General features: G+C 40.3%; 1 long non-coding RNA gene across 1 annotated transcript in view; it reads right to left on the bottom strand.

Moving 5' to 3' along the window:
• Window positions 1–737: 737 nt before the first annotated feature.
• The window catches only part of LOC307180869, a 110,508-nt gene continuing 85,211 nt past the window's right edge, over window positions 738–26,034 (bottom strand). The window contains exon 3 of the long non-coding RNA XR_013825797.1: window positions 738–848. This is a non-coding gene — a long non-coding RNA (uncharacterized lncRNA). The remainder of the gene's footprint in view (window positions 849–26,034) is intronic.

Raw genomic sequence — 26,034 nt, 5'->3', positions numbered from 1 at the left:
ATACTTTATATAGAGAGATATAGAAATAGAGATAGATAAATAGAGAGAGACAGAGATATGCCTTGGTCCCACCCAAGAGATCCTGAATCAATGGATCAGGGGCAGGATTAGGGAACCTGAACTTTTTTAAAAGGTCCAAAATTCTTTAGCATTCTCATTAATCAAGTAATAGGATGTGGCATTTGGGGGTTAAAAATTCTCAAAAATTTTGACTTATAAATCCATACTGACTATTAAAGCCATGATAAATATAATTTTTTTTCTCAGATAATTCTAAAAACCTTTCAGGATTCTGAAGTGACTTAGGGCTACATGAATAACATGGATTTTTATCTCAGCCTACTTTGATGCTCACATCTGCTGACTAATAGAGAATCCTGGTTGACAGAATGCCAGATACAGACATAATATGCTTAAGCCAACTTGAGGGCAGGGCCAGCATTGTCTCTGTCTTTTATAAATGTCCACAGTCTCTGCCACTTCAAAGGATTATAGAGAGGATAACATGTATATCTGTGTAAGTGCTTCAGAGCCCATCAAAGAAAATCCTTCAGTAAAATCCAGGGTATTAGTGGTGATAATATGGAAAGTCACTTACCCAGTGGGCTCACCTTGGTCATCAGCTGAGGAAGAAAAGCCTAGATTGGTGAATGGTATCATCCCCATCCAGCATCAGAGAGAATGAAAGGCGAGAAGGCAGACCAGGGAAGAAGAGGGAGGCTTGCTGGAGTGAAACAGCCCAGTCGCCTTTTCCACGTGTGAAAGCAGAAAGACATGGAGTCCAGCAATATTCCCCCTGCAGCTTGCTTTCACATACAAAGGGCAGGGCTTGAACTGGAAGTTTAATCCTACCAACAAACATAAAGAAGAAAGAAAAAGAACTTACATGTATTTTTATTTTGCTATGAGTTTCGAAATTCATTTTTAATTATTTTTTGAGCAATGCTGAGCCAGCAGCAAAGTTTCTCAAAAGCATTTTATCAAATTGCTTATTTTAAATTTTTTTCAAAACAAAACTATAGAACTTTCGGTTTGGGAAATCTTTTCTTAAAGAAAGCTACTCGCAGTAAAGTTCGGAACGTGGTTGGTGCTCACAAGTCACTTTAGAAATCTGCACAGTCCCAGGGTGTTCCTCAGCAAACTGAGCTTTCTCGAAGTCTTCAAGATGGTTATATGCTGGATGCTGCCTCCAATTAACAACACTCATTAGGGACTGACATGTAAATTCAGAGTGCAAATTTATTAATTTGCAATGAGAAATAAAATTTCTAGATGGATTGAAAAATCCATCAAACATTGGTAGAAACAACAGCCATTCAACAAATATTTATTAAGCACTGTAGTAGGCTCAGTAATAACACCCCAAAATAACCAGTCTTAATCCCTGGAACCTGTAAATGGTACTTTATTTGGAAAAGTGTTATTTGCATTTTGAGATGGCAAGATTATCCTGGATTTATCCAAGTGGGCTCTAAATGCAATCACAAGTATCCTTATATGAGAGAGCCAGAGGGAGATTTGACTTCACATCCACAGAGGCAGCCATGTAAGGATGGAGCAGAGAAAGATTTGAAGATGGCGTCCCTTAAGGTTGGAGCGATGTAGGCACAAACCAAGGAATGCGGGAAGCCACCAGGAGCTGGAAGAGGCAAGGAACGGATTCTCCCCCAAGGGAGAACACCTTGATTTCAGCCCAGTAATACCAATTTCAGACTTCTGGCTTCCAGAACTGTGAGAGAATTAATTTCTGTTAACATCCTAAGTTTGTGATAATTTGTTAGAGCAGTTATAGGAAACTAATATAAGCACAAACTGCGTGTCAACTGTGTGCACAGGAGGAATACAGTGGCGACCCAAACTGTGTGGTCTCCATCTTCATAGAGATTCAAAGCAGGTGATGGGATGGTATATGATTTGATGGCATCAGGCCTCAGTAACTTTTTGTATTCCTGCCACAGTGGGAATATACAATTTGCAGGCAGACTGATGTCAGCTGGAAGGGCCTTTATTTCCTCCAGAGAATTCTCCAGGTTTCTTCTTTCATGCAGTAAGCTAACCATCCCATATACAACATGGTTTAGATTTCACCTCCTTTACTGAGTTCCTAAGGCACCACCTCACATAGCTACATCTTTCACATTATATTTAATATTATAATGTTTACAATGAACAAAATCACAGATGTTGGGCATTTGAACAGGAATAGTTTTAACATTTTATGACACTTTTGGCTGAGACCTTCATTTGGCAAAGGGACTATGACCTGGACAAATGTTCTGGACATTTTGCAAATCATTGCCTACAGTGTCCCTTCGATCATACAACAGACTGTTAGGTATGGTGCACTGCCTGGCGAATTATGATACATTTCTGTACACTGATTTTAAAGATGCCTTGTGAGTTATAATATCTAAGATGAACTGCGTATATTACAGTTAACAAGTAGAATTTTTATTGGAGTATAGTTGATTTACAATGTTGTGTTAGTTTCAGGTGTACAGCAAAGTGAATCAGTTATACATATACATATATTCCCTCTTTTTAGATTCCTTTCTCATACAGGTTATTACAGAGTATTGAGTAGAGTTTCCTGTGCTACACAGTAGGTCCTTATTAGTTATCTATTTTATATATAGTAGTGTGTATATGTCAATCCCAATCTCCCAATTTATCCCTCCCCCTCTTTCTCCCTTGGTAACTATAGATTGTTTTCTACACCTGTGACTCTATTTCTGTTTTGTAAGTAAGTTCATTTGTACCATTTTTTTTTAGATTCCACATATAAGTGATATCATATGATATTTGTCTTTCTCTGTCTGACTTACTTCACTCAGAATTTTTTGCTTCAACTGATCAGTTGATAAAATCTTGGTGCCCAGGTCTAAGAAAAGCCACTCTCCTTTGCCTCTGATTGACTTCAAGAATGTAATCCAAACCAGGTCTTCTCCCCCAATGTGGGCACAAGGTCGCTTATCATCCAGGTCTCACAAACAGAAAAATCATCCAGGGTTTGTCCTCCACTGTCACTATCCAAATGTGGAGCTTCAAGGACAAAAGAGAACAGACAGCCGTTACAACAGTGCTTTCTCTAAGCCCACAGACAGCTAACTTCACTATAAGCCTGGGAAAGGGAAAATTACCATATTCCTGTCTTATGGTTTCCTGCCTCCTGCCGTTTCTATATTCTACCACCAGTCCACATTCGCTATTAAGAGACAAGGTTAATTCACTTGCCTCTTTAATTCCCTCTAGGATTTGTAAGGTTTTCCATAGGTTTCAGAGAGTTCTATTGGTGTCAGTAGGCCTGGAGATGTGGTTTGAGTGCCAAGGCAAGGAGAACAGAGTGCCTGTTTGACTCTTCTGCTTTCATAGGCTTTGAAAAAGCATGGGCTAAGGATGGCAGAATCCTCCTTGGATGACGTATTTATAAAAATTTTAAATACATTTTGTGATTATAAAGTAATAATGTAAAACCACTGCATACAATTTAGAATGTGAATTAAAGAAAGTATAATAAAGAAAACAAGACCACCTGAAAAACCTATCACTCCAAAATAACCAGTGTAAGCATTGACTCTGGATATAGTTTTTAATGAACTTATGATAATTCTCTGTATATGGTTTGGCAACCTGCTTTTTTTCATTTTACATGGAATCATATTTTTCCATGTCATTATATCTTCCTCATAAACATGACTTTTCAGGGCTGTAAATATCCTACCATAATATATTTGACCATTTCACTACCATCTGACACTTCTATAACTTTCAATTACTCACTGTTAAAAGTAACACTTTGAATGAAAAGCCTTGCAGATAAATTTGGGGGGGGCATCCATAATTATTTCACCAGGATAAAGCACTAGCTGTGAAATTACTAGGTGAAAGAGCATACAGAATTTAGATAGTTTTTATTAAAGGATACCATCCATCCAAAAAAGTTCACAAATCATAAGTATTATCAGTTGATGAATTTTTATCAAGTGAACACATCCATGGAACCAATACTCAGATCAAAAAATATCACCAGCCCCCCAGAAGCCACCTTCCCAGTTCCTAAACACCCTAAAGGTAACAACTATACTGACCTCTAACATAATAAATGAATTTTACCAGTTTTTCAACATGATATAAATAGAATCATTTGTATGTTATGTACTCTTTTTATCTGGCTCCTTTCACTCAACAGTATGTCGTTACTGCAATTCATCCATGTAGTTGGGGGTAGCAATCATTTGTTCATTATCACTGCTGGATGGTATTCCATTGTGTGCATATGCCACACTCGTTATCCATTCTACTGTTGATGGACATTTGAGTCCTTTTCAATTCAAGGCTATTATGAATAGTGTTGCTATGAACATTCTAGTACATGTCTTTTGGTGAACATATGTACACATTTCTGTTGGATATGTACCTAGGACTGGAATTGCTAGGTCATAAAGATGGCATATGTTCAACTTCAGTAGATACTGTCAAACAGTTTTTCCAAAGTAGTTGTAGAATATGTACATTTTAAGTATCTTGATACAAACTGCCATTTACAAAGGTTCTCTCCCTTTATATTTTCTCAGCAGCATATGAGACACCATGTGGAACCCTTCCCAACAGTAGGTCTTATACATTTTTTAAAAACCTTTGCCACCTATACTACAAAGCTACAGTCATCATTTTGTGCAGTACGGTACTGGCACAAAAACAGAAATATAGATCAATGGAACAGGATAGAAAGCCCAGAGATAAACCCACGCACATATGGTCACCTTATCTTTGATAAAGGAGGCAAGAATATACAATGGAGAAAAGATAGCCTCTTCAATAAGTGGTGCTGGGAAACCTGGAAAGCTACATGTAAAAGAATGAAATTAGAACACTCCCTAACACCATACACAAAAATAAACTCAAAATGGGTTAAAGACCTAAATGTAAGGCCAGACACTATAAAACTATTAGAGGAAAACATAGGCACAGCACTCTATGACATAAATCACAGTAAGATCTTTTTTGACCCACCTCCTAGAGAAATGGAAATAAAAACAAAAATAAACAAATTGGACCTAATGAAACTTAAAAGCTTTTGCACAGCAAAGGAAACCATAAACAAGACGAAAAGACACCCTCAGAATGGGAGAAAATATTTGCAAATGAAGCAACTGACAAAGGATTCATCTCCAAAATATACAAGCAGCTCATGCAGCTCAACATCAAAAAAACAAACAACCCAATCCAAAAATGGGCAGAACACCTAAACAGACATTTCTCCGAAGAAGATATACAGATTGCCAACAAACACATGAAAGGATGCTCAACATCACTAATCATTAGAGAAATGTAAATCAAAACTACAATGAGGTATCACCTCACACCAGTCAGAATGGCCATCATCAAAAAATCTACAAACAATAAATGCTGGAGAGGGTGTGGAGAAAAGGGAACCCTCTGGCACCAATTTACATTGGTGGGAATGTAAATTGATACAGCCACTATGGAGAACAGTATGGAGATTCCTTAAAAATCTAAAAATAGAACTACCCTATGACCCAGCAATCCCACTACTGGGCACATACCCTGAGAAAACCATAATTCAAAGAGTCATGTACCACAATATTCATTGCAGCACTATTTACAATAGCCAGGACATGGAAGCAACCTAAGTGTCCATTGACAGATGAATGGATAAAGAAGATGTGGCACATGTATACAATAGAATATTACTCAGCCATAAAAAGAAACGAAATTGAGTTATTTGTGGTGAGGTACATGGACCTAGAGTCTGTCCTACAGAGTGAAGTAAGTCAGAGAGAGAAAAACCAATATCGTATGCTAACGCATATATATGGATTCTAAAAACAAAAAAAAAGGTACTGATGAACCTAGTTGCAGGGCAGGAATAAAGAGGTAGACATAGAAAATGGACTTGAGAACATGGGGTGGGAGGGCGAAGCTGGGGCAAAGTGAGAGTAGCATCGACATATATACACTACTGAATGTAAAATAGTTGTCTAGTGGGAAGCAGCTGCATAGCACAGGGAGATCAGCTCGATGCTTTGTGTCCACCTAGAGGGGTGGGATAGGGAGGGTGGGAGGGAGACGCAAGAGGGAGGGGATGTGGGGACATGTGTATGCATATGGCTGATTCGCTTTGTTGTACAACAGAAACTAACACAGTACTGTGAAGCAATTATACTCCAATAAAGATCTATTAAAAAAAATAGTCACACCATTCCCAAATTATCTATTGGAATGTTTGTCTTTTTCTTGTTGTTTTGAAAGGTTTTGCTTGAAATCACGGAAGATTTTTAAATGATAACTTTGCATACACACTCATACTCAAATTAATCCAATAGTATATTTCCTGACTCTCCCATCCCTTCTATTTTTAACCTTTTGATTCACTACGCAAATTTACTGTGCATAGCTCATGGTCAAGGCTATGTGCCACACACTCTAATAGATACAATTTGTTCAACATGTGTAGACTCTTCCCTTAAGTGGCTTACAGTCCACTGGCTGCATAAGGCCCCCAAGTGGATATCTACAGTGTAGAGTAGCAAGCTACGCAAGTCACATGGGCAACAAGGAAGTAAGGGGCTTAGAAGTGTAGAGGAAGTACCAAGAATCTTTGGCTGGTGTACTAGACCGCATTGAAGGCCCAGCCTCCAAGCTGAAACTTGAAAGATGAGCGGGTCTTCTTCTCTAGTTGAAGCTGAAGGGAAAGCATAGGCCAGGCTGGCAGTAAAGCCAGAAGGTTGCCCAGGGGCACACTGCAGGCCACAAGTGTGTCTAAAACAAGAGGAGCAATTAAGGAGCCCAGGCTGATTCTTATCTGGAATTGAGGCAGAAGAATGGTGAGTTCAAAGTAAGATGAGAAGGCTGTTTAAAGCCAGAATCATTGTTTCAAAAGATTTCATTGACATCTAGCTGTTCCTCCATATTCAGCCTCCTGTTCCCTCTAGAAGAAATCCCCGCGTTGGGCTCTGAGTGCCAGGCTAGGCTCGGCGGACTTAACGTGCTCAGCCTCATGTGCACGAAGCAAAGAAACCTTTGCCATTGAGGCAGGTGAGAAAGTAAGCTGGGGAGGCATGCTGACAATCCTGGGGGCAGACTGAGTCAGTTTCAAATGTTCTCCTCTTCGAACAGTGAAGAAAAATAAAAGCAAGGGCGGACCAAAGGGAATTGTGGCTCTGATTAGAGAATCAGGGGAGAGTTTATTTTCAGTTGCCTTTTGTAGGAGAGGAAAACAACTGGGGATGTGAGTAGAAAGCACAGAGACAGTGCCTGAGGATGGCCATGTGAACTTGCAAGTATACTGGCAAAAAAAATTCCAAGGTTGTGATTATACTTTATGTTAGGAGTATTACAGAATATTCAGGGCTTTTCTTCCACTTGGCGTTATACATATACCCTAACACTGTGTAGTCAAATCTGTCTTCCTGGGTTTTTCTCACTCCACCCAATACCCACCCTCTTTCCCCTGTGGCCCCCTCAATGTGTGTGTGTGTGTGTGTGTGTGTGTGTGCGCGCGCACACACACACACACACACACACACGCTGGGAGTGCTTCCTTAGAGCCAAGAAAAGTCCATAAACCTGTTCCTTGGCTTAGGGCCCAGCAAAAGAAAATGAGGGGCTAACTTCGAGCAAGAATCACTGTGCTGTGTGTCACAGGCTTATTTCCCTAATGCTATTCAAGGGCTCTAAACAAGTTATCAAAAGAACTTGTGAAAGAGTGGGAGTAATTTTCCTTCCTGGAATTTGGTGGACCACAGGTGGGGCAGTGGGAAAGGTCAGTCCCAGTTGTAGGCCCTAAGGGGTTGCATTGTTTGTAGATAAGTTTAAAACAATAATAACGCCAACCAGCGGATCTGCTTTCTTTTCACCATGCGGGGGTGATTCTACACAAGTCAGTGACAAAATAGTCCTCCTCCAAAAATTCTTTGGTTGCTGTTGTTCCTTTCAAGCTTTAATACTATGATATGTATGTAAACTTCAAAAGAGCAATCTTTAGTGATTATTCTTCAATCAACATGGGATTCTCTAAGGAAATGAATTCAGAGAACTCCCAGTCCTAGAGCCAGCCCTCACACAGACTCAGCTACATGAGTTCATTTCTAGAGAAGTTCCGACTCCAAATCGCTTGGGCTCACTTTTTGTTGTTGTTGTTGTTGTTTGTTTGTTTTCTTCAGTTTTTTAAACATTTTTATTGGAGTATAATTGCTTTACAGTGGTGTGTTAGTTTCTCCTTTATAACAAAGTGAATCAGCTATATGTATACATATATCCCAATATCTCCTCCGACTTGCGTCTCCCTCCCACCCTCCCTATCCCACCCCTCCAAGTCATCACAAAACACCGAGCTGATCTCCCTTTGCTATGCGGCTGCTTCCCACTATCTATCTATTTACATTTTGTAGTGTATATATGTCCATGCCTCTCTCTCACTTTGTCCCAGCTTACCCTTCCCCCTCCCTGTGTCCTCAAGTCCATTCTCTACATCTGCGTCTTTGTTCCTTTCCTGTCCCTAGGTTCATCAGAACCATTTTTTTTTTTTTAGATTCCATATATATATATGTGTTACCATATGGTATTTGTTTTTCTCTTTCTGACTTACTTCACTCTATAGGACAGACTCTAGGTCCATCCACCTCACTACAAATAACTCAATTTCGTTTCTTCTTACAGATGAGTAATATTCCATTGTATACATGTGCCACATCTTCTTTATCCATTCATCTGTCGATGGACACTTAGGTTACTTCCATGTCCTGGCTATTGTAAATAGTGCTGCAATGAACATTGTGGTCCACGTCTCTTTTTGAATTATGGTTTTCTCAGGGTATGTGCCCAGTAGTGGCATTGCTGGGTCATATGGTGGTTCCATTTTTAGTTTTTTAAGGAACCTCCATACTGTTCTCCATAGTGGCTGTATCACTTTACATTCCCACCAACAGTGCAAGAGGGTTCCCTTTTCTCCACACCCTCTCCAGCATTTATTGTTTGTAGATATTTTGATGATGGCCATTCTGACTGGTGTGAGGTGATACCTCATTGTAGCTTTGATTTGCATTTCTCTAATGATTAGTGATGTTGAGCATCCTTTCATGTGTTTGTTGGCAATCTGTATATCTTCTATGGAGAAATGTCTGTTTAGGTCTTCTGCCTATCTGTGGATTGGGTTGTTTGTTTTTTTGATATTGAGCTGCATGAGCTGCTTATATATTTTGGAGATGAATCCTTTGTCAGTTGCTTCATTTGCAAATATTTTCTCCCATTCTGAGGGTTGTCTTTTCATCTTGTTTATGGTTTCCTTTGCTGTGTAAAAGCTTTTAAGTCTCAAGAGGTCCCATTTATTTATTTTTGTTTTTATTTCCATTCCACTAGGAGGTGGGTCAAAAGGATCTTGCTGTGATGTATGTCATAGAGTGTTCTGCCTATGTTTCCCTCTAAGGGTTTTATAGTGTCTGGCCTTACATTTAGGTCTTTAACCCATTTTGAGTTTATTTTTGTGTATGGTGTTAGGGAGTGTTCTAATTTCATTCTTTTACATGTAGCTGTCCAGGTTTCCCAGCACCACTTATTGAAGAGGCTGTCTTTTCACCATTGCATATTCTTGCCTTTTTGTCAAAGATAAGGTGACCATATGTGCATGGGTTTATCTCTGGGCTTTCTATCCTGTTCCATTGATCCATATTTCTGGTTTTGTGCCAGTACCATACTGTCTTGATTACTGTAGCTTTGTAGTATAGTCCGAAGTCTGCGAGCCTGATGCTCACTTTGAATACAGTTCCTGTCTCCAATCCCCAGCCACAATGAAACAGTAGATTCAAAATAAAGAATGAGAGCCAATGATTATAAAGACAAGAAACAGAAAATGAGCTACTTCAGTTTTTTCACTTCATGGATGAAATCTCTGCACTTAGTGGCAGTCATCCTCTCGGAAATGTTTCCTCATGTGCTTTCCTTTTTTTGTGTCTTTTGTTTATTGCTTTTCAAAAATGACAGTAATGTAATTAAAATTTATCAATCTTGTACATTTTGGGGTGTTTTTGGTACTGTAATATTTATTTTTTAAGTGGTATAATATATTCGAAGTTCATTCAAAGCAAATGCTCATGTTTACCTTTCTTTTCTAACTAGTATATTGTTCATTTTATTTCCTGATTATTCCTGACGATAATTTTGTTAAGAAATGATCTCCTCTGGTTGTCAATACACCAGGCACGGCACTGATTGAGACCCACAGTTTACCACTGGTGGAGCTGGAGGTCTTGAAGTCCTGGAGAAACTTGAACCATAACAGGTCTCACTAACCCACCTGGGAAGATACAGCTCAGAAAAAGGGGAGCAGAGCCTGGGGTTCCATTAGATACACTGAGGGGTGGTCCCTGCTCCTTAAACCAAGGAGTGTTATACAGTAGGCAAGGAGGGCAAATTCCACACTAGAAACCAGGCCAAAAAAAAAGACCAGTCCAGCATGGAAGATAGGATCTTTCTCAATAGCAACCAGCACTAAAATAAGTAAAATATAAATTCCACATGCAGCCAGAACACATACAAATATATATACATACATATTATTGAAATAGTACTTCAGCTATACTATGGGTGATGAAATCTGTCTATTCTATTCTACTTCACTATTTTAAAATGTTGATTGTGACTCAGTAAATTGATTCCATGACCCACTATTAAGTAGTAAGCTGTAGTTTAAAAAATACTGATGTAAGGGAAGGGAATCTTGACCTTTCAGCATTCAGGTAATAATTTAGTTTGCTGGTCTTTTACTCCAGAGCAAGCTTTGAAGAACCATATATTCCTTCTTATTCTGTATCCTGGAGCAACCTAAGCTCAGCCTTCACTAAGAACCAGAAATGAGGATGAATCAGGGCCAAAATAAAATTAAAACAGGACCAAAAGGCATGTTAAGGTAAGAAAAGGAGACCTGGGAATTTTCTGACACTTTTAACTAATAAAATAAGCACTCTTCAACTAAGGATACCTCTGTAAGTCAAGGGCCTAATTTATTAATGCAATAGAAAAACAATTAGAAATTTCAAGGATAACTTCCCCCTCTCATTTTCTCTAGTCTCTCTTTCTGGAATTCTTAGTCAGATATTAGACCTCCTGAATGAATCTTCTTATTTCTTTTCTTGTTGTTTTCATCTGTGTTGGTCAATTTTGTGTATCAACTTGGCTAAGCTGAAGTACCCAGTTATTCAGTCAAATGTAATCTGGGTATTGGTATGAATGTATTTTGTAGATGTAGTTAACACAATCAGATGACTTTAAGTAAAGGAGAGTATCCTCCATAATCTGGGTGGGTGACACAATCAGTTGAAAGGCCTTTTAAAAGCAGAACTGGGGTTTCCATGAGGAAGAAGAAATTCCACCTGTGGATGGCAGCATCAGATCCTGTCTAAGAGTTCCAGCCTACCCTTTCTAATGATTTTGAACTTGCCTAGTCAGCCCCTATAGGTCACATAAGCCAATTTCTTGTTATAAATATATATGTCAAGGTTTTGTTTCTCTGGTAGAACCCTGACAGATATACCATCTTTTTGTACTACTTTTTGGAAGATTTTCTTTACCTTATCTTCCAATTCTTTATACATATTTTTTATTTTAGTAATAATATTTTAAATTTCTAAGTGTTCTTTCTTGTTCTCAGATTTTTCCCTTTTCATAGTATCCCATACTTGTTTTATTAATACAATATTTACTTTATTTCTTCTGACTTTCAAACTCTCTTTTCTTGCTCAAATTATCTCTAATCTCTGGAATTGCTTTTTTTCTATTTATTTATTTAAGTCTCTTTTCATATTGGAGTTCTTCCTTAAATGCCCGCTGGAGGTGGGGAGAGGGGATAAAGAAAGGGAGTTCTCCATATTTGGATATTGTTGACCTGTAACCTCTGCCATTATAGTGTGTAGCTATTAGATGCTAGAATGTAGAAAATTTTTATCTGAGGGCATCTAATTTATTTTGAGAATAATTCTCTCATTTTCGCTTGAGTGAAAGATATGCTGTATGTGCTGCATTCAAAGTAGATGGGTGAGTTTTGTGTTTCATAGAAACTAGTCCTCCATATCTCTCCCTTATCACCCCACGTTATATCTGTAGTTCTGCAGGATAGGCTGTGCCCTCCTTAACTGTAACCCCTTCATGCATGCTATGCGCTATGGCATCTTTTGCCTGCCTCCTTAGTGTAAACTCTTGCATATGTTTTTCTGTCTTCCAGAAATTTGTTGAAATATCTCACCTGCTCCCAGCCCTCTCTATCATTCTTGTCACTGCCATGAGTTTAGACATTTTTATTCCCTTTCCGTCATTTTGGTGTTGGGAGGAAGAGGAGATAAATGCATGTGGCCAATTCATTAGATTTGATAGAGAATTTGGCTATTGTTTTTTATAATTTGAGTATTAAATATTGATTGAAGGTGATGATAGTGATGGTGATAAGAATGATAACTAGAAGACACAAATTCTGTCAAGCAACATAAAGATAGCTACTTTTGCAAAATACCATTTTCTCTCCTCTCTTTAAGAGCCCTGGATGGTTCCTCACTGGTCATCAGATCAAAGCCAGATGAAGCCCTCAAGGCCTCCCATTAAGTGGTACCACCTTACCTTTAGGCCCTTCTCTTTCCTTGGTCACCAACTGAGAACTTGTTCTCATGACCTTTCTCTGTTTCTACCCTCAAACTCCAGCCTCTCTACCTTTACCCCTACGGCTCCTTCTGCCTAGAACACTGCTGTCTACATTCCAAAATGTTCACTCCCAACTATACCCACTCAAAGTCCATGATGCCTTCCTAAATCAACCCCAACTGTATGCTCTTTTCTTCCCCTGCAGTCCTATACTTACACTCACCTGTTACCTCCATGCATTTATTCCTTCATGCTGTAAACATGTAGTGAGCACCAACTATGTACCAGACATTATGCTAAGCACTAGTGATGGAGAGATGAGTAAATCAGAGATGACCCTTACTTTTTCAACAGCGTGTTCTCATTGCATGTCACAAGTGCTCAAATTTTCTCCCCATATTCCATCATCTATTTTTTGACATTGGCCTTGAAGCAGCTACTCACATAGTAGGTGCCTACACCCATTATTGAGTTAGATTTTTTCCTACATTCTCTTGCCCTTTAACATTTTTAGAAGCAGTTATTTCCCTTCAATTTTTCCTCCATTCCATTTAGAAACCCTTTATCCTCTCAAGCTGGAGGTTTTGATAGGCATTTCCCGATACCATCTGCCAAGGATATCAGAATGTATGTGTAATGCTCAAAACTGACAAATACATCAGCCAGAAAGGCACACGCAGGATCCACAGAGCCACAGGGCTTTTGGAGTCTCTCTGCTTGCAAGCAGCTACAGACATGAATCCAGCAAAGTGCTATATTCATGCCTATCCCTACCTCCATCTCTGTCTGCCAACTGTCATTCCACTGTGGAGAGGCAGTCATTAGCAATGGTCAGCCACTATCCCAGTACACACAGCCTCACACACACTCATTTGTATAACATAGGCGCTCACCAAGTGCACACAGAAAACAAAGAATACTCTGCTCGCCTATCTCTGTGTCTATTTTGCTCTACGTGGTCCTCAAGCCTTTTATATAAGAGGTTCATGACAATTATTGTAGTTTCTCACATTTCTTTCCTACCTACTTCTGAGTTCAGGCTATGTTCTGAAGTGTTCATGTCACAGTTTGGGCTTCCAGAGAGCAGAATTTGAGACAGAAATTAGCATGCCAAGGCATTTATTATGGCGTATTTTACAGGTTCATCCCTGTGAAAGGGAGAGGAAGAAAGCTAGAGTGGGCAGAAGGAGAAGCTGGGCTGTGCTGCCAGCGCATCAAAGGTTCAGCCAGTCCCACAGGTAGCTATGGAGCTGGGATGGCCTTCGGTGTTATCTGAAGTTAGGACAAGGGGGTCGAGCCTTCAGACTACCCCCCAGAGGGAAGCAAGATCTTGGGCAAGGCAGTTTTATTCAGTGGAGGCAATCTCCAAAGACACAGTTGAAGACTGTCTACAGGCAGCATTTCCAGCAGCTGGGGGAGTAAGTACTTTGTTCCTAAAGGGGGATCAGCCCATCATGGCAACCACCACAGTTGAGTTTCCTGAAAGCCTGTGCTCTAGAGAACGGTGCATTACTGAAGTAGGTGTGGGCATACCAAAATCAACTCAAATGCTTCCTGGACTAAAGTGGTATTTTCTCATTCAGTTACCCCGAGGCCTTAGGGGGGTGTTACTGGCGAGGAGGCTCCCACCGCTCTCCACTCAGCACAAGTTCTAAGAGCTTCTTTGCCACAGAAATAACAAGGGGATTAGGAGGAATGTCACAAGCTGTCAAGTTACAGTATATCCTTTCAGATCAATGAAGAAAAAAGAATCAGCACAAGACAAAGGCAGGGAGAAATAAGAATCTGTGCTCATACATTTACATGAGTGCCGTTTGTCCCTTTTTAATATTTATCCATGTGCTGCTGTCATTTACACAAGGCCTAGGCTAATCTTTTGTGTATAGTAGGTGCTCAATAAACATTTATTTAAAGAATGAGCAAAGCAACCTCAGAAACGCCATTCCCCTATTCAACCACGGTGAAGAAAAAAAGTAGTGTTGGAGAATTAGTGGGAAAAGAGTATTTCATTACTTTACTGTTTTTTATTTATGGCTTATTTTCTTAAATGTTCTGGGTGGTGACTTTTTTGCTTGACCACTAAGAAGGTATATGTGGTTAAACTCACTAAGCAGTACTCACACTTACTCCTACCTTTTATGGCGTCCATTTCAGTCTGTGTTCCAGAAATGATAAATTAAAATCCTGCTTTGGATTGAGCCCTTGCTCACTGTACTGTCTGCTTTTCCTGTGGGTTGCCAGGAACGAATGGTGAAGGTCAAGGTATATGTCTCTGACATTGATGATATTTTCAAAGCTTGTTATTTCAACAATGAAAACAAATCAGAAAGACAGAAACGAAAATGTCCACTGAGTGCATCGTATCTAAATGCTGTTGGTGTTATTTGTTAGACAACAGATGAGTCCTGTGAACAAGAAACTTCTAAACTAAAAGGTTCCCCATGGAGAGCTCGCAGCAGTTTCTTTGTCTTTCTGTCCAAAATGTTTAATCAGCCTGACCCTGATAGCCAGTTGACTCCTGTAAGGCAATTGAGCCACATTCTCCTCACACTCTAAGCCTTCCTTTTCAGTCATCTTAAAGAAGTTACCCTTCCATGGCCGCACTGATGCTCTGGGCTTAACACTGAGCAAAATGACAAGAGCATGATGTTCTTTAGAAACACAAAGTGAAAACAGGCCTAACTGGAAACCTGTGTCGTTTCTCTTGAGACTGTCCCAAGCACTCTCTTAAGGTCCTTGCCAACACATAAATCTCAAAATCACCAAGGCTGTACCCAGTGGCCATTACCCATTTGCTCACAGACACGTAAAGAGATGGGTTCTACCTATGAGATACTGCTGAGCACGCAGTGCATTGTATAAGCATTTTTCCTTCCCTGCTGCTGTTGCCACTGCTCTGACTGCTGAGAAATCCTCCTTCTATTTTTGTGGCCAGGCTGTACGCCTGGTGCCAACTCACAAGAACAGACTACAATCTGTACATCAATGGGTTACAATATCCTGGACTAAGGAAGTAACTATAACCCAAAATTGGAGCCTGGACTTTCACTTCAGACCACAAGACATCAGTAAGTCCCCAAAGATTCCTTCAAGCTGGTTTCTAGAAAAGGTAATAAAAACAAAGAAGATAATTTGACTATTCACAAAGTACAAGGGTATTTGTAATATATGCTAAATGCCCAAACTTATGACCACAAAATTTGGCTTTAAATTACCAGGAACCATTCATGTCTAGAGTTTTTAGTTACAGAAATTTTCCAAGATCCTGCTGTTTTATAATTTAAGATCTAATTTCTGAGTCAAGTTCAGTTAATTCAGTTGTATGGAGAAATTGTTAAAAGAGTGAAAAAGAGCTCCTTATTTTTAATCAAATAAAAAATTTATTTCTACCATGGGAGAATAGGAAAAAGAGTGGAAAGAAGAAAATGAAGGTGTAGGAACACCTTTAAGGAGCTGCCTTCTTCATCCATAGGGATGGGGCAACTATGTATTATGTGACCCTGAGCCTCAGGTCAGAGCTGATTGGATCCAAGGATGACTCTGCCTCCAAACTGGATCAATCACAGTCTTTTTCCTTGGAATGTACAGTTGAGATTCTGAATAGCTGGTTAGTCTCCTGTGACTGGAAGAGAGGACAGATAAATGTGGGAACAGCAGGCCAGACATTACCTACCATGCATGGGGAGAAGGCAGCTTACAAATAATAAAGAGTAAGGAAGCCACATTGGGAGAGATCAAGAAGTGTGACAGACAGGCAAGCTCAACCTACTGTTTTAACTTTTTACTCTTGTTTCCAGTTCACAAAGAGGCTTGGCTCCATTTGCTTCATTTGAGCTCTGTGATTATCCCTGTATTCTCATAAAAAATTCCTCTTTTTGGCTTAAACAAGTTTGAGTGGGTTTCTATTTCTTACAACTAAAAGAACCTTGTCTATGACAAGCAGGATTCTTATTCTGTTAACATCACTGAGTAGTAACTATGATTCACACTCTATCATTTCTTGTTTGTAGAGTCTCCAGTATATGTTAGCTACAGATCTGAAAACTGTAAAACCTCTACATTTTCCATCTCAATCAGACATGAGACCAAATACACTGAGAAGAGAATGCACTTGGGAAACAGGCATGACACCAGAGTACAGAGGTTAGAAGTCCCCCTGACCCATGGACTCATGCACTTAAGTTTCAGCAACAGAAATACTGTTTCACTTTCAAAGATGGAGAGCATGATTTAGTCCTCTAAATTATGAGGGGTGGAAAGGAGAAAGAGGAGAGAAGAGTCAAGAATCCTGGCATGGGCACTAACGCACTGGGTGCAACAAATGGGGTGAATGTGTGAACTTCTCAGAATTGATTCAAGTGTTCAGTTTCTCTCTGTTCCCCTAAATAATCTTGCACATGAGACCAGAGAAGCAGCCTGTTGTAAAGAAGATAGTCTTTCTAGCATTAAATGTAGTGTTGAGTCATGCTGTCTCTTACATGTTGGATAAGGGAACAAGAAGAAAGGATAATAATAATGATAACCACTATAATTGTAGCAGCTAACATATCCTAAGTCCTTATTGAGCTATTGTGAGCAATTCATTTACATTAACTCATTTAATCTTCAAAACAGCCCCAATGAGGTAGATACTATTATGATCTCTATTTTACAAATGAAAAAAACTGAAGCTAAAAATGGTTGGGTGAATTTCCAAGGATGCATAGCTAGCAATTGTGGAATTGGTATTTAGACCCAAGCAATCTGACTCCAGGGTCGTAACTTCTGGATTGTGTCTCAACAATAGACAAATGGAAGAATTGGCCATTTGAAGTTAAATAATAGGTGTTGAAAACCCCTTTACCCAAATGACTCCCTAATGTCTTTCACTGGGCTTCTAATTCAAGCATCGTCCTCCACTCCTATGTGGGTCAGGATCCTGGCAGGAATTAAAGGGTATTCTCAAAGGGCATGATTTAAAAGAGTTTAATTAAGGAACTGTGTACAAGGTATGGGCAGAATTAAGAGAAAGCAGCAGGAAATGGTGAAGCACTCCAGGGTTAGCAAAAGCAGTAAACTACTATGACCTGCAGAGCTGAATGGGCAAGAAGAGGGAGCAGTTACCAGAACCTGGCAAGACCTGTGGCTACAGGAGAGAATCATGGGTAGGAGCCATGGCTATCAGCAGAGGAATGGAGCCTTACCAAACTTTCACCTTGACAGGGAGGCAACTGCGGGTATAAGTATCCTAACCTCTCTCATTCTCTTCCCGCTCTGTGTTCTCTTGCAAGTGCCTCCCATTGGCTGAAATCAACCAGAACAGAGGCAAAGGGGTCCACTGACGCAGCCCATACCACTCAGCTCCTGGGGAAGAGAGTAGAGCAGAGCTGAGTGGAGCATGGATCTAAAGAGGCAAGTGCAGAATATCCAAAACACCTCCCTTCCAATGTCCCAAAGACAGGAAAATATAATTTTTTAACATAAAATAATGAAATCATAACACAAGAAAGGAAATCGAGAGAAAAATTCTGAAACCCCAGAAGATGGAAAACTGATAGAATTTGTTTATGGAAAAAATAACTGGGAACCAGAAACTTAAAGTATCAGGGTAACCATCTTCAAGGGTTTAAGATTAGAGCCAACTAATTTTAAGAGTGAAAAAGTCTCTAAGGTACTTCATTAAAGAATTGTCTTAGGTACACACTGTAATGGGCTTTCACACACCTCCCCCTCATTGTTATACAAGGTGTCAACCTTTTAAAAGAAAAAGGTAAGTGATTCAGCCAGCAAAATCAAGTTTACTTGGGAATAGCAGAGGAATTGCAACTGGGGACAACCAAACTATGGCAAACCATAGGCAAGTCCAGAGAACAAAGGAGGAGAGTGTTCTGTTACAGAGGAAAGGAGGAAGTTGGGAGGGGTTGTTTTAAACAAAAGTTCATTAGAGGAAAATGAGAGTTTGAAGTAGTGGTGGCTTCTCATTGGCTGCAGGCGAAAGCAGCTTGTTGTTGGCTGCCAAGAGGAAATCTTCCTTCTTCCTGCTGGACTATGCAAGTTTTGATGAATGGAACATGCGTGAGAGCCCTCCCTTCATGGCTTCCCAACTCCCATTCTGAGTTAGGTTTCCTTAACACAATTTCACAAGAGCATATATAGTGGATATAGCATCTAGCTAAATATGAATTGACCTCCAAGAATCTCTAGAAATTTGAGGAAAGCCATATTATAAAAACACAAAGAAACAAAGATGAACAAATAGAACTGGACTAAAAGGAAATGGGCATAATTAAAGGAAAAGAGAACATTTTTTCAAGAATCAAGTTAATATTCAGATTCTTCTCTGCATCCAGATCTCCCCCTGAGAATCAAACTCATTCTCAAATGCCAGCTGGACATACAGCAAAGCAAAGTCCCAAAATAACTGGCTCCTTTTCATCCCCAAACATTTTATCATTCCTGAGTTCTTAATATCCATCTGTAGCATAACCATCTATGCAATCTCCAGACTATAAAACTCACCTTATATATATATTTTTCTATTTCTCATCCTTACCTTAAATCTCATCTCTAACTCCCATTGACTTCAGCTCAGAAATGCCTCTCAAAATACAATTTTCATCTCAGTTCCCACCATCCCAGGTAAGTTTTCATTGCCTTTAATCTGAACTTTGTCAATGGCCCTTGTGTCAGTCGGGGTTCTGCCAGAGAAACAGAACAGGAGAGAGATGTGTGTGTGTGGGAACTGACAAATCTAAAATCCAGAGGGCAGGCTAGTAGGCTGGAAACACTTAGGCGGGAGCTTCTCCTACCCCACACTGGCAGAATTTCTTCTTCTTTAGGGCAATCTCAGTTCTTCTCTTAAGGCCTTTCAACTGATTAGGCCAGGCCTACCTAGATTACCTAAAATCATCTCTTCTACTTAAAGCCAGTTGACTGTAGATGTTAATCATGTCTACAAAATATCTTCACAGCAACACCTAGATTAGTGTTTGATTGAGTAACTGGGTACTGTAGCCTTAACCAAGTGGATACATAAAACTGACCATCACAGCTCCTCATTGGTTTCTCCCTCTCAATGGCTCTTACCCTCCCCTTCAACTTGTGTGTCAATGGATCTCAAGCCAGGAGCCACATCAGGATCACCTGGAGGGCTTTATACACACACACACACACACACACACACGTACACACACACACACAAACACACACACTACTCCCACCATATTGCTCCAGGGTTATCTATCTCCAATGCCTATCTAATCATACTACTTTAAAATCTGTACCTCATCACTAAATATATGGTACAGCCCAAATTCCTTAGCTATACTTCCAAAGCCTCAAGATTTGGCCCTAATCTCTCCTAGTTTCAACTTTTGACACTTTGTTGTTGTTGTTTTTTTTTTTTGCAGTACGCGGGCCTCTCACTGTTGTGGCCTCTCCCGCTGCGGAGCACAGGCTCCGGTCGCGCAGGCTCAGCGGCCATGGCTCACGGGCCCAGCCGCTCCGCGGCATGTGGGATCTTCCCGGACCGGGACACGAACACGTGTCCCCTGCATCGGCAGGCGGACTCTCAACCACTGTGCCACCAGGGAAGCCCAACTTCTGACACTCTTACCCACAGTCACAACAGTTACCTCTGGCTCCTCCTTATCAGCCTTGTCCATGCTTTTATTACTCCAGGGGTTACAAAGTAAATTCCTACAGAGGTCAAGCAGATAATTTAAACATGTGAGTTTAAATATGTGAGTTTGGGCAGTGTGAGACAATAGAAAATGTTGCTGGGTGGAGCGGACCTGATTGGAATGAGATTTGTGAGGCAAGGGAAGTGGGGTGGGAAATGGGATTGAGCAGACATAAAGGAAGCAGAATATAGGTGTTACAGCCACTGTTGGTTCCCCATTCTCATGAAGTCATGCAGCTTCGGTGGATAGTTTCCTTATTGTCACTACCCACCTAGAGTGACTTTCTATGACAAGTGCCTGTGACACTCCCTGGGGACTTTGGCTACAAGAAAATGCTCAGCCTACCTCAGGACAGGCTGCAAGTGTCAGGGAATTAACATCCCTTTGATTACTCTTCAACCAAAGAGAGATGGGAGCTGGCAGATAAACAACCCCGTTTCTTGCCTCTGAGGCACATTCCACAAAGTCTCTTAGAGGCTCCTCAGTGGGAATGCACCCCAGTTGCCCACAGAGGTAACCTGCTCAGTTACACCCCCTTCACTGGCATCCTCCGTTCCCTATCTCACTTCCTGTCTCTCACAGTGCTGCCTGGGATCACCTCCCAAATAAGCTGCCCCCAAATCCTCATCTCAGGGTCTGCTTCTTTTCTCATTTTTTTTAACTGAAGTATAGTTGATTTACAATGTTGTGTTAATTACTGCTGTACAGCAAAGTGATTCATTGATACACAAATATACATTCTTTTTCATATTCTTTTCCATTATGGTTTATCCCAGGCTATTGAATATAGTTCCCTGTGCTACAGAGTAGGGCCTTGTTGTTTATCCAGTCAGGGTCTGCTTTTGGGTGTGGTGGAGGATGATCCAAACCAAGACAGTAGGCTAGACATGCATAACAGTGGGAAGCAGGAGAAGTCTAAAAGAGGAAGCATCCAGAGGTTGGAGGGTCAACACAACCGTTTCCTGGAGTCTGAGTGACAGGGGAGAGGGCCTACGCACCTTCCTCTGGGTATGTTCAGCCCAGCTGGACCCGAAACCTCCACAGAGGGCACTATATAGATGATTTTACTGAACTATTTACCTTACCCAACTTTCACTTAATTTGTATTTCTACCTTAGAAAATTTAGATGGAATTGAGGTTTAACTCTAAGAAATTTACGTTAAACAGACTCAAAACCTAACTTGATAAAGCTGAGCCGTAAAAATATTGTTCCTGCAAATAAACAGAAACTTTTCCTTTCCCATCTGAAGTCAGATGGAGAGGAAATAAATTAGAAGGTGGCAGAGTGTTCTGCATCCCAACCATTGTTTATGGCTCTGTTTCCTTAGCTATTCTAAATCATGCATTGCCGCTAAGGGTCATAAAGATATCACTTTCTCCACTCAGCAAGAGAAACGAGAGGTGAGGAAGGAGAATGTTATTTTGCAGGAAGGGAAACAGAGCTCTGGAGATTTATCTGGGCCTGCCTCAGAGGAACTGGCTGACCAGGAAGTTTACATTCGGAGCATCAGAATTCCAGGCATTTCCTTAACCTAGAAGGCCCAGAAATGGATGAGATGCCAGGCCTTTTGCAAACACAGTCACAGCCAGATCACTAGTATCTTCCAATTGAGTGATATTACACAGCTCTTCCCCACTGAGAAACTTGTAGATATGTGATTGCTGGCAATCTCCAACCAAGAGTTTTCTGAAAGACTGATATTAATAAAATTTCAGTTCAAGCCATGGACGCATTTAAATAGCATCTACTCTGTGTAGGCGCTGCAGTAGTAGAAGGTGTGGGACATCCATGGGTGTCCAGGTGGTTAATGAAGGCAACCATCTTTCCGTGAGGGGACTGCTTACTTCCTCTGCCCACTCAGTGCACCAAATCTTAGCAGCAATTGCAATTCTGGAACTTCCTTTATGAATTAGCTATATTTAATGAGACCTAGAGGGATTCATTAACAGAGGACTTTGTGAAGAAAACAAAAGGTTCATTCAAATAATTGAATCCACCTTTAGTAGCAATTAAAATATATGTGTTCCTCTATATATTCGTGTGATAATATAAAAATCCTAGTCATGCACATGCTGTATATATTTGTGATATGTATATCTAAAACTCTGAGAACTCCCATACCTTGATCACTTTGTATGGGCCAAGGACTGTGCTAAGCATTTTCTATTCATGAACTCAGTTAATACTAACAAAACCCTATGCAGTAGCTATTATTACCATCATTTTGAAAATCAGGACAATGAGGCTCGGAGAGATGAATCAACTTGCCCAATGACACACAACCAAGAAGTGGTAGAGACTGGATTTGCACCCATGATTCAAAAGCCCATGCTCTTAATTACTATATTAAAAAAAATTAATCTACGAGCTCTCCTCACATTATTTAACTAGATGCACAGACTTGGGATTAGAGATTTACTTAATCTTTGAAACGAGATTATAAGGCCCTCAAGAGAAGATAGCTATTCATTCTTTTCTAATTAATTAACAGACATTATTGAACGTTTGTTAGATACAGAGAACACTATACCACGTACCCAGGAAACAAAGATAAATAGGACAGAAAGCCTTTCTTACACTGAATTTTATTTATATCTATCTATATCTGTATCTGCATCTGCACCTATACCTGTACCTATGTTTTTAACCAGAGAAACTAGTGTAACTCACATAGAGTTGACAGGAAATGGTCAAGCAACAAAACCTAGGCTCCCGGGGCCAAGGAAGATGTTTAATGCTTCCTCAGTATATCATAAAGGGGGCAATTTCTGGGTAGTAGGGAGATGTTTGATGTTGTACTATAGAGAAAAAGGAGAGTATATTTGTTAAATATTCTGGCTCTAGAATCAGACAGACCTTGTTTCAAGCCATGGCTTCAACAGTGTGATCTTAAACAAGCTACTTAACACCTCTGTATTAGTTTCCTAGTGCTGCTATAACAAATGACCACTAACTGGGTGGCTTAAAATAACAGAAATTTCTTCTTTCATAATTCAGGAGGCCAGAAATCCTAAGTCAAGGTGTTGGCAGGGATGGTTCTTTTTGCAGGCTCTGAGAACCGGTCCCATGCCTCTCTCCTGACTTCTGGGGGTTGCTGGCAATCCTTAGCTTTCCTCAACTTACAGCTGCATCACTCCAATCTGTTTTTACAGGGACTCTTCTCTCTGTGTCTCTGTGTGCCCTCTCCTATAATGACTCCTGTCCTTGGATTAGAGGCCCACTCTACTCTTGTATGACCTCATCTTAACTAATTACATTTGCAAAGGCTCTATTTCTAAATGAAGTCACATTCTGTAGTTCTGGGTGGACATGAATTTGGCGAAGACACTATTCAACCTACTACACCCTCTAAGCCTCAGTTTCCTCACCTGTAAAATGTAGATAACAGTAGTACCTCCCTTATGAAGTTATTGTAAAAATTAAATGAAAGAATACATGTATAGTCCCAGTACATAGTAAGAAGTCAACAAATGTTAGTAATAAATAACAGCTGTAACCTTAATGACCAGCCTGAGATATCTTCCTACCATAAGACAGAGCAGGCTCCATGGCCACTCTGAGCAAAGACCTAAGGCAGAAAGATAGAGGAACTGCGGATGACAGGTAGCTGGAGCATACTTTATATATTTATTTCAGTGTGTCGCATTGCATGAGCTAAGAGATAAACCATTTCAAAACAGGAATAACAGAGTGATGTAAGTAAGGCATTGGTCAACTGTACACCAAGTGTGGAGACTGAACAACCACAGATAGACCAGCTCTTTTAATTAATATAATAGCTCTTTTACAAAGAAGGGGCCAATTTGCACTGGCATGGATTATAGAATAGAAAAGAACCACAAGAAGACAATGTAAGTGACCCGGTGTTTCAGTTATCTATTACTACATAACAACCCACCCCAAAGTTTAGTAGCTTATAACAACCATAATCCTTTATTCTCTGGAAGAGATTGTGTAAAACTAGTGTTAGTTATTTAAATGTTTGGTAGAATTCTCGAATGAAACTATCTGGGCCGGAAGATTGCTGTTTTGGGAAGCCTTCGATTACAAATTCAATTTCTTTAATGATTATAGATCTATTCATATTGTCTATTTCATCTTGGTGAGTTTTGGTAGTTTGCGCTTTTTTGAGGAATTAGTTCATTTCCTCTAAACTGTTGATTTCATGAGTGTAAAGTTATTCATAGGGGTTGTGGGATCTGTACTAATAGTCTATTTCATTACTGATATTGGTGATTTGCATCTTTTCACTTTTTATCTGTATCAGTCTTGTTAGAAGTTTATCTATTTTATTGATTTTTTTAAAAATAACTGGCTTTTTGATTCATTGATTTTCTCTGTTCTTTTCCTATTTTCAACTTCATGTACTTCTGTTCCTTATTATTTCCTTCCTTATGCTTGATTTGGACTATTTTGCTCTTGTTTTTCTAGTTTCTTGAAGTAGTTGTTTACTGACCTGACACCTATCTTCTTTTCTGATATAAAAATTTAGTGCTATAAATTTCTCTCTCAGTACTGCTTTAACTGCATCCCACATATTTTGATATGTTGTCTTTTCATTTTCATTATGCTCTGCTTTTTATTTTCTTTGAGACTTCCTCTTTGACCCATCAATTATTCACATGTTTCTATTGGAGTATAATTGCTTTACAATGTTGTGTTAGTTTCTGCTACACAACGAAGTGAATCAGCTATATGTATACATATATCCCCTCCCTCTTGGACCTCCCTCCCATCCCCCCCGAACCCGCCCATCTAGGTTAGGCATCCCCAACCCCCCGGGCCATGGACTGGTACTGGTCCAAGGCCTGTTAGGAACCAGGCTGCACAGCAGGAGATGAGCGGTGGGCCAGTGAGTGAGAGAAGCTTCAACTGCTGCTACCCATTGCTCCCCATCACTCGCATTACTGCCTGAACCATCCCCCCCCATTGCTCATATTACTGCCTGAACCATCCCCCCCATTGCTCATATTACTGCTTGAACCATCCCCCCACCCCCAGTCCATGGAAAAACTGTCCTCCACGAAACCGATCCCCGGTGCCAAAAAGGTTGGGGACTGCTGATCTAGGTCATCACAGAGCACCGAGCTGAGCTCCCTGTGCTATACCGCAGGTTCCCACTAGCTATCTATTTTATACATGGTAGTGTATTTATGTCAAACCTAATCTCCCAATTCACCCCACCCTCCCCTTCCCACCTTGTGTCCACACATCCATTCTCTATGTCTGCATCTCTATTCCTGCCCTGGAAATAGGTTCATCTGTACTATTTTTCTAGGTTCCACATGTATGTGTTAATATACGATATTTGTTTTTCTCTTTCTGACTTACTTCACTCTGCATGACAGACTCTAGGTCCATCCATGTCTCTGCAAATGACCCAATTTAATTCCTTTTTATAGCTGAGTAATATTCCATTGTATATATGTGCCATCTCTTCTCATTCATCTCTTGATGGACACTTAGGTTGCTTCTGTTCCCTGCCCAGACAGGAGGGGGTTAAAGCAGTGGCTGATTAGGGTTCTCTTGCTTGCTCAGGCCAGGGAGAGGGAGAGGTATGGTTGTCATAATTGGAATGCAGGGCGAGCCTGAGGCCGCAGAGGCCAGCGTGACATTGCAACAGCCTGAGGTGCACCGTGTATTCTCCTGGGGAAGTTGCCCCTGGATGTCGGGACCCTGGCAGTGGCGGGCTGCACAGGTTCCTGGGGGAGTTTGGATAGTGA

The sequence above is a fragment of the Stenella coeruleoalba genome, assembly GCF_951394435.1.
Source record: "Stenella coeruleoalba genome assembly, chromosome: X".
Taxonomy (NCBI): Eukaryota; Metazoa; Chordata; class Mammalia; order Artiodactyla; family Delphinidae; genus Stenella; species Stenella coeruleoalba.
The sequence above is the reverse complement of the archived record's forward strand: the minus strand, read 5'-3'. Positions and strand labels throughout refer to the sequence as shown.